The 9151-nt window shown below is 42.0% G+C and overlaps 8 non-coding genes across 8 annotated transcripts; 3 read left to right on the forward strand and 5 right to left on the reverse strand.

Annotated features, from left to right (window-relative positions):
• Nucleotides 1-25: 25 nt before the first annotated feature.
• Nucleotides 26-99, forward strand: trnat-cgu (transfer RNA threonine (anticodon CGU)). Its single transcript has one exon. It is a non-coding gene; the product is annotated as a tRNA-Thr (tRNA).
• A 316-nt stretch (nt 100-415) lies between these two features.
• On the reverse strand, nt 416-497 carry trnal-aag (transfer RNA leucine (anticodon AAG)). The gene has a single exon. It is a non-coding gene; the product is annotated as a tRNA-Leu (tRNA).
• A 326-nt stretch (nt 498-823) lies between these two features.
• trnat-ugu (transfer RNA threonine (anticodon UGU)) lies at nt 824-897 on the forward strand. Its single transcript has one exon. It is a non-coding gene; the product is annotated as a tRNA-Thr (tRNA).
• Nucleotides 898-1625: 728 nt separating this feature from the next.
• On the reverse strand, nt 1626-1707 carry trnal-uag (transfer RNA leucine (anticodon UAG)). Its single transcript has one exon. It is a non-coding gene; the product is annotated as a tRNA-Leu (tRNA).
• A 153-nt stretch (nt 1708-1860) lies between these two features.
• Nucleotides 1861-1934, reverse strand: trnat-agu (transfer RNA threonine (anticodon AGU)). Its single transcript has one exon. It is a non-coding gene; the product is annotated as a tRNA-Thr (tRNA).
• A 933-nt stretch (nt 1935-2867) lies between these two features.
• trnal-aag (transfer RNA leucine (anticodon AAG)) lies at nt 2868-2949 on the reverse strand. Its single transcript has one exon. It is a non-coding gene; the product is annotated as a tRNA-Leu (tRNA).
• Nucleotides 2950-3275: 326 nt separating this feature from the next.
• trnat-ugu (transfer RNA threonine (anticodon UGU)) lies at nt 3276-3349 on the forward strand. Its single transcript has one exon. It is a non-coding gene; the product is annotated as a tRNA-Thr (tRNA).
• Nucleotides 3350-4078: 729 nt separating this feature from the next.
• Nucleotides 4079-4160, reverse strand: trnal-uag (transfer RNA leucine (anticodon UAG)). Its single transcript has one exon. It is a non-coding gene; the product is annotated as a tRNA-Leu (tRNA).
• Nucleotides 4161-9151: the final 4991 nt, after the last annotated feature.

Genomic DNA, 9151 nt, shown 5'->3' on the forward strand with positions numbered 1-9151 from the left:
CTGGGATTTGAACTCCTTTAAATGAGGCGCTGTGGCTTAGCTGGTTAAAGTGCCTGTCTCGTAAACAGGAGATCCTGGGTTCAAATCCCAGCAGTGCCTCTGTCTATAAACACCACTTATGACTAGCTTTCTTCTGAATGCCCAATACAATTTCATTGGTCATTTCAAGGCAAAAGATGTGTCTGCCTTTCAACATTTTCAGTGCACATAATACTTCTTTTTCTCCGATTATGGCATGAAGAAGAAAATGTGTAATTTCACACAAAGAGTCAGAAGATGCTGTTTCTTTAGCCATATATTTTTTTTTAATGCTGCACACTGTTCAACCTGCGGTGGAGACTACAGATGAGTCAACTCCTGTCTTAAACAAAGTCATTCATTTGAGATATGGAATCAATAGCCTTTAGTTGTCAAATGGCAGTGGTGGGATTCGAACCCACGCCTCCTGAGAGACTGGAGCCTTAATCCAGCGCCTAGGACCACTCGGCCACACTACCTCAAGAAGCAGCTTTTTGCCCCGGGGAAAAATAACGCCGTAGGCATGTGAGCACGTAGGATAAATTGACAACGAGATCCACGCTTGCTACTAAATGCCCAACGCAATAGTTTAGTCAATTAAAAGCAAAAGATGAATAAAGACACAGTCAGCTCATGTGGAATCAATTCTGACATGTTGGATTACGCCTTTGCATACATTACCAAGGTGCACTTCCACACGGCGTCCCATGAAGTTTTGTCGCAGAAGGTGCAACTCTAACATCCATCCGTTTTTGGCTCACGGTACATATGGGCAATTCTCTGGGATTTGAAATCCTTTAAATGAGGCGCTGTGGCTTAGCTGGTTAAAGTGCCTGTCTTGTAAACAGGAGATCCTGGGTTCAAATCCCAGCAGTGCCTCTGTGTATAAACACTACTTATGACTAGCTTGCTTCTAAATGCCCAGTACAATTTTATTGGTCATTTCAAGGCAAAAGATGTGTAAAGCTACAGTCATGTTGGCAAAGGCCAAAAAGGGAGTTGTTTTATGCTTGAAATGGTTCTTCTATCACTCCCGGTTTCGCAAGATCAAATATTGAGATCAAATGCTACAAGGTCCACTATACCACTCTGCTCTATTGCTCTGTCAGGTTGGCACGTTTCAACATTTTCAGTGCACGTAATACTGCTTTTTTTGGGATTATGGGATAAAGAAGCAACTGTGTAATTTCACACAAAAAGTCAGAAGATGTTGTTGCTTTAGCCATAGATGATTTTTTGATGCTTCACGCTGTTCAACCAGCGGTGGAGACTACAGATAAGTCAACTCCTGTCTCAAACAAAGTCATTCATTTGAGATATGGAATCGATAGCCTGTACTTGTCAGATGGCAGTGGTGGGATTCCACTTGTCCTGAGAGACTGGAGCCTTAAGCCAGCGCTTTGGACCACTCATCCACAATTCCTGCACTTGTTTTTCTGTTGCATTCGTGCAGGTTACGAGCTAGGAAGCTCAGCAGGGAGGATGTCTTCACTAGAAGAGCTGATCATCTGTGCATAATTGTACAAAGAGTAAACATTGATGACCTGCAAGAGGTAAGAACCCTTTATCATTATAAGAAGTGCTTTCAATATGCACCTGATGTCAAATAGCAGTGGTGGGATTTGAACCCACGCCTCCTGAGAGACTGGAGCCTAAATCCAGCGCCTTAGACCACTCGGCCACACTACCTCAAGGCGCAGCTTTTGCCTCGGGGAAAAATAACGCCGTAGGCATGTGAGCACGTAGGATAAATTGACAACGAGATCCACGCTTGCTACTAAATGCCCAACGCAATAGTTTAGTCAATTAAAGGCAAAAGATGCATAAAGACACAGTCAGCTCAGGCACTGCTGGGATTCGAGCCCAGGATCTCCTGTTTACTAGACAGGCACTTTAACCAACTAAGCCACAGCGCCACTAAAGACTCTGGCTTCATTTTCAGCCACACAGTCTAAAGGTAAACTCTCAGAGAAGATCACAAAACAATGTTTGCAAAAAGCAAGATGCCACTCCATTCTGTGGCTGGATCAACCGTGAAACCGTGAAATCCTGAGATCAAGTTACAAGACTTCCTTGATCGCTGGACTTCTTTGTGTGCAGCGTAGGTACTGGGGCCTAGCGGGTAAAAGCATGTATTGGAGATCTCGTGTATTCCTTCCAGGAGTGCCTTAATCACTTGATGTTTTTGCACGCACCATCTACTTTGACACTACAATGTTCATAAAAGGAGTTGTTTTGTGCTTGAAATGGTTGTTCTATCACTGCCATTTTCGCAAGATCAGATATTGAGATCAAGTGCTAGCAGTTTCAAGCTGTAACAAAGTTCATGTGGAATCAATTCTGACAAATTGGATTACGCCTTTGCATACATTACCAAGGTGCACTTCCACATGGCGTCCCATGAAGTTTTGTCGCAGAAGGTGCAACTCTAACATCCATCGAAATATAATTGGGTTTTTGGCTCACGGTACATATGGGCAATTCTCTGGGATTTGAAATCCTTTAAATGAGGCGCTGTGTGTCAGATGGCTACAAAATGCCCAACGCATCCGTGAAATCCTGAGATCAAGTTACAAGACTTCCTTGATCGCTGGACTTCTTTGTGTGCGGTGCAGGTACTGGGGCCTAGCGGGTAAAAGCATGTCTTCTTTTTCTCCGATTATGGCATGAAGAAGCAACTGTGTAATTTCACACAAAAAGTCAGAAGATGCTGTTTCTTTAGCCATATATTTTTTTTTTTTAATGCTGCACACTGTTCAACCTGCGGTGGAGACTACAGATGAGTCAACTCCTGTCTTAAACAAAGTCATTCATTTGAGATATGGAATCAATAGCCTTTAGTTGTCAAATGGCAGTGGTGGGATTCGAACCCACGCCTCCTGAGAAACTGGAGCCTTAATCCAGCACCTTGGACCACTCGGCCACACTACCTCAAGGCGCAGCTTTTTGCCCCGGGGAAAAATAACGCCGTAGGCATGTGAGCACGTAGGATAAATTGACAACGAGATCCACGCTTGCTACTAAATGCCCAACGCAATAGTTTAGTCAATTAAAAGCAAAAGATGAATAAAGACACAGTCAGCTCATGTGGAATCAATTCTGATATGTTGGATTACGCCTTTGCATACATTACCAAGGTGCACTTCCACACGGCGTCCCATGAAGTTTTGTCGCAGAAGGTGCAACTCTAACATCCATCCGTTTTTGGCTCACGGTACATATGGGCAACTCTCTGGGATTTGAAATCGTTTAAATGAGGCGCTGTGGCTTAGCTGGTTAAAGCGCCTGTCTTGTAAACAGGAGATCCTGGGTTCAAATCCCAGCAGTGCCTCTGTGTATAAACACTACTTATGACTAGCTTGCTTCTAAATGCCCAGTACAATTTTATTGGTCATTTCAAGGCAAAAGATGTGTAAAGCTACAGTCATGTTGGCAAAGGCCAAAAAGGGAGTTGTTTTATGCTTGAAATGGTTCTTCTATCACTCCCGGTTTCGCAAGATCAAATATTGAGATCAAATGCTACAAGGTCCACTATACCACTCTGCTCTATTGCTCTGTCAGGTTGGCACGTTTCAGCATTTTCAGTGCACGTAATACTGCTTTTTTTTCTGATTATGGGATAAAGAAGCAACTGTGTAATTTCACACAAAAAGTCAGAAGATGTTGTTGCTTTAGCCATAGATGATTTTTTGATGCTTCACGCTGTTCAACCAGCGGTGGAGACTACAGATAAGTCAACTCCTGTCTCAAACAAAGTCATTCATTTGAGATATGGAATCGATAGCCTGTAGTTGTCAGATGGCAGTGGTGGGATTCCACTTGTCCTGAGAGACTGGAGCCTTAAGCCAGCGCTTTGGACCACTCAGCCACACTTCCTGCACTTGTTTTTCTGTTGCATTCGTGCAGGTTACGAGCTAGGAAGCTCAGCAGGGAGGATGTCTTAACTAGAAGAGCTGATCATCTGTGCATAATTGTACAAAGAGTAAACATTGATGACCTGCAAGAGGTAAGAACCCTATATCATTATATGAAGTGCTTTCCATAGGCACCTGGTGTCAAATGGCAGTGGTGGGATTTGAACCCACGCCTCCTGAGAGACTGGAGCCTAAATCCAGCGCCTTAGACCACTCGGCCACACTACCTCAAGAAGCAGCTTTTTGCCCCGGGGAAAAATAACGCAGTAGGCATGTAAGCGCGTAGGATAAATTGACAACGAGATCCACGCTTGCTACTAAATGCCCAACGCATCCGATGGATCCCAACGCAGCAGAGTGAATGTGAAGGGACCAGGTACAGGAAGGGACTGCAAAATAAAAGTCTGAAGGAGGAAGTGAAGTTAGTGATCCTGACAGGGACTGGACATGCAACACAGTAGCTGTCTACAGAAAGCCTCAGAGCAGACTGTACTTCCTGAGGAAACTTAGTTCCTGTGTTCAACCAGATGTTGCTGATGGTAACAGCTAACAGCAGGTAACAGCTACTGCAACAAAAAAATTCCCACTGGGGATTAATGATATCTCCTAGTTTATACAGATGTTGGACAAAATTTAAGTCAAGTGGTCAAGGTTCACTGTTTCATGACAGTGTATGCTTCACATCAAGTGAGGGGTGTATAAGTGTGTCTTATCATCCATGTCAGGATCTCCTGGGTTCAACCTGAGATGGCTCCTGATAAGGCATCATAGTCCTCATAGGCATCATAGACGGCAAGGGGAGGTGTTATAGAAAAAAGAGTTTCATTAACAGAAAGCAAAGAAATGGAAAGTGACTCCAAATGGAGGAAAGGAAAACGTACACTATCAGGCAACTGACTAAGCAAAACAGTAATTCAGGCCACTAGCCCAAATATGGGTATGAGGGGTAGTGAAGACACTAATCTCTATGGAGCCGGAGTGACAAGGGAAGAAAACACATACTGAAAAAGGGCCGGCATTAACAGAAATATAAAGTGACAAACTAAACACTCTATCAGGGAAGTCATATATAATGAAAGAGGTGCGCACATACATAAAACAACAGGGATAAGACCTAAAACATAAACTAATGATTGATTGAAAACAAGGGACCAAACCTCAGACCAAAAGGTAAATGGAAGAGAGTCCAAAATCAATAGTCTGGCTGAGCAGGGAAGTCAAGAGATCACTCTGCTTGAGTGAAGGCTGGCACTGCCGGCTGCTGCTGCTCAAAGTTGAATGTTTCTATTTTGCTGCCTGAAACTCCTAATCATGTTGTCGAGTAAGACCTACCGGTGATCTGTGATCTTCTGGACTATCTTTGCAAATCTTCATCAAACTGTCTGAAATCATTAAGTACTTAGCTCCTGAGCTCTTTCGGCTCCGCTTCCACTATCCAGAGCCAGCCAGCTGACTCTGGGCTTCTGTCCATTTCACATTCCATCCTCTTAGCCAGACTTCTTGCTATCGGCATCCCTGATATGTTCAAATCTTCTATCTCTAGACGCACTCAGTTCATTCAGCTAAAATCATTCACATCGCACCCACTCCCAGTCACCACAGGTGGGCTCTCTCCTGGGTCCCCTGCTTTTTGATCATTTACATACTCCATCTTGGTCCCATTTTTCATAAATATCATATTCATTTTCACTGTTACACGGATGACACCCAGCTCTACATCTCCACCAGGCCTAACTCGCTGGCTGCCTCCTTGCTATAGAATCTTGACTCACACGCAACTTTCTCAAATGAAACAATGATAAAACAGAAATCTTTCTTACTAAATCTACCCTAAACAAATCTGACAGCTTTCAAATCTCTCCCTCTCCTCAGGTTAAGAATTTGGGTGTCATCCTTGAAAGCACACTATCCTTTACTTCCCACATTAATAACATCACACGGTCAGCCTACTTCTATATTCGCAGCATCCACTGCATGTCCCTCCCTCACACCTAATACTGCTTCCATACTGGTTCACAGTCTTGTCACTTCTCAACTTGACTACTGCAACTCCCTTCTGTTTGGTCGTCTCCAAAAAACCCTTCACAAACTCCAACTTGTACAGAATTCGGCAGCACGTGTCATCACAATAACTCCATCAACCTATCACATTACACCCGTTCTGCTGCAACTCCACTTGCTTCCAATCACATATCGCATTAAATACAAAGTACTGTTACTTACCAAAAGGATTTGCCGACATCCTCCATATTTCCATACCTGCCAATACCCTCAGACTCTATCCGACTCACTGTCCCTTCTGCTCTGCCACCTACTAAAGCTCTGCCCCCCCAACTATTGAATTCCCTCCCCCCTGACCTTTGTAATATCAATTCACTCCCACACTTCAAATCCAAGCTCAAAACGTATCTATTCAGACTTTCATCCTCTCTATCAGTGGCTGGCTTCCACAGATGACGATGACGGTTGATGCTGCAACAGTTGTCCATGTCTAATTGTTTTCTATTGTATTTTATTATCTTTTATTCTAATTTTTTTATTTGGCTTTTATCTGTTTAGTGACCATTACGTTTTTTCCCCCTTTGTCTGTACAGCGACCTTGAGTGTCATGAAGGGTGCCTATAAATAAAATGTATACTGACATTTCAAATGTATAACAACAACAACAACAACAACAACAATAATAATAATAATAATAATAATAATAATTATTATTATTATTATTTGGAGTCCACAAGAAAGGAAACTATGACAATGAGCTTAGACAGTACACTGGAAGGCTCACTGTCAGGGGGTTTGGAGAGACAATCTGGCGGAGAACAGTGGGGAGAGCTTGGTTTAAATAAGCAGGGGCAAAGGTGAAAGTAAACCAGACAAGGCGGGTGAAGAAACCAAACAGACTAAGAATGAGAAGTGGTGCAGAGGGACTACAAAATAAAAGCCAGTGGCAGGAAGTAAAGCTAAGGAGAGTCAAAGTGGAGTCCAGGAGCCAGTATCGTGACACCTGGCTAAACACATGGATACGAGGTGGTGAAGTATATCCTGTAGATACACTCAAATAGAACTTTTCCTTACCTGTCGGCCTTTCTCTAATTCAAAATTAGGCTTACCAGACATTAGCCATTTTACTTTCAGGAGTCTGAGTAAGTGTGAAAGCTACTTAAGAACCCATAGGTGAGTAATGGCCAATGAGTGCCCGTGCTACTTGTGTTTTATTGTCTGCCTTGATGAAATGGGTGGAGCACTGTGAAATTGCTCCATCTGTCCATCTGCTTTTGTCTCATGCACAATCTCACTCAATATCTTATGATGCTACTGATCTAAATAGGCACAACATCATGGAACGATGTGTGTCATTGATCTCTGATGGCACATTACGCTGATTGGTCAAAGGAGGCTTATTTAATAGTTTGTGCACTTAAGCGAACAATTTCAGATACAGCTGATTGGATTTCCATTACACTTCAGGGAATTATTTAAGTATCCACTTCTTGCATAATGTGCTTGCTTTCATTTGCTTGTTGTGTGTGTGTCTGGGGGTGGGGGGTTAATGTTTGTTTAATTGTTTGTCATTTACAATGTGATGTGGATCATTAATCATTATTTTACTTTGCTGAAATTTGGCAAATCATGTGTCTTATTACTATGTTACTTTATGATGGTTAATTTCATTGTTATTCGTCCTGTTTGTCAGATGCATTCAACCAGAAAGTTCTTGGTGCTTTCTTTTCAAGGAACATTCCCTACAACCTAAATGTTTGTCCAGCGCATTGTGATTTACATTTCTACAGTAGGTAGTAGTGAATAAGCATCTTCACTCTTGACACTCACTCCCTATGAGTTTCATGTAAATCAGGATTGAAAAGCCCGAGATTTCAGCAATAATGGACTGATGATGAATTGTATATTATTGTATTCTAAAATGTGCTACAAATGACTGGATATATAGCTTGAAAAAAAAAAAAAATTTCAAGCCTTTGGTAGGAAACAGGTGTACCACTGCACCACTGTAACATCTTCTATTATAGTATCTGTTGGATTTGTTTGTACCCAGTGGCTACAGGCTGTACCGAGGTCTACAAAACTAGACCTGAGCACAAGACTGGGAAATGCTGAAAGCTGACACTCTGTGCCCTGACTTGAGAAGAGCTATGGGAATATTGTACCTGCTGCTTTATACGCTGTGTTCTGCAGTCAAACCCAGAAGCAGAGATACAGTTGCACTAAGGTAATATAGCAGTCATCAAATCCATCAAAAATCAAATACTAAAGACTAGACTAGTTGTGTTTGTTTGTGTGTGTGTGTGAGTGAGTGACCCTCAATAATGCGTAGATACTTGCATGTCTCTTGGAAACAGTATATACAGTATACCTGTTTAAACCAATATTTGAACACACACACACACACACACACACACATACACACACACACACTACCAGGGAGCTGTAGCTTAGCAACCTCCGTAGACTGTTCTCTGCAGAACATGAGGTGCATTCTCTCCCAAGTGTCTGTCACATTGATACCAATTAGCCATCGTCATAGTGACACCATTTACTGTCTGTTACAGTAATACGGCTTTCTGTATCTGTCATACTGAAGGCAATTAGTGCCTCCCATATGGCAAGCGTTTTAGCATTTAATACATATTCCTGATATCAAACTTAAACTTCCTCTACTAGTTTGCCAAATTAGCGCACTACTTAGATATGTAAGTGCACTAGTTCGCAACTAGTTCAACAAAATCGCTCACTAGTTTACTAGTGAGAGCCAAAGTCCAAAAAGCTCAATACTTGACTAGTTAAAGCCTTTTACAGCTTACTAGTTCGCTAGTGAGGCTCAAAATGTTTACCTCACTAGTACTACTATTAAAAAAATTGAGACCCACCAGTTACCTAGTGAGATTAAATGTGTGTTACTAGTATGTATATGTTTGGTGAGCATGTTGCACTAGTGGACTTGCATGCAAATGAAGCACGCAGGACAATCATTTTGATTTGTCAGTGTTCAAACTGAGGGCTGAAAGCCTTAAAGGACCAGCTCTGAATAATAAGGTCTAGCAGCAATTATTGAATAGTATTATAAAATGACAATTATATTCATTATTATTAGCTGTATTTTCGAGCTATATTTGTCATATCAATTACACTATCAATAATAATATATATTTTTGTTGAGTTGCCTCTTAGTAATTGCTTTGAGGGAAGTTCATTTAGCAGTG

This window comes from Channa argus, chromosome 10, assembly GCF_033026475.1.
Source record: "Channa argus isolate prfri chromosome 10, Channa argus male v1.0, whole genome shotgun sequence".
In the NCBI taxonomy this organism is placed as follows: Eukaryota; Metazoa; Chordata; class Actinopteri; order Anabantiformes; family Channidae; genus Channa; species Channa argus.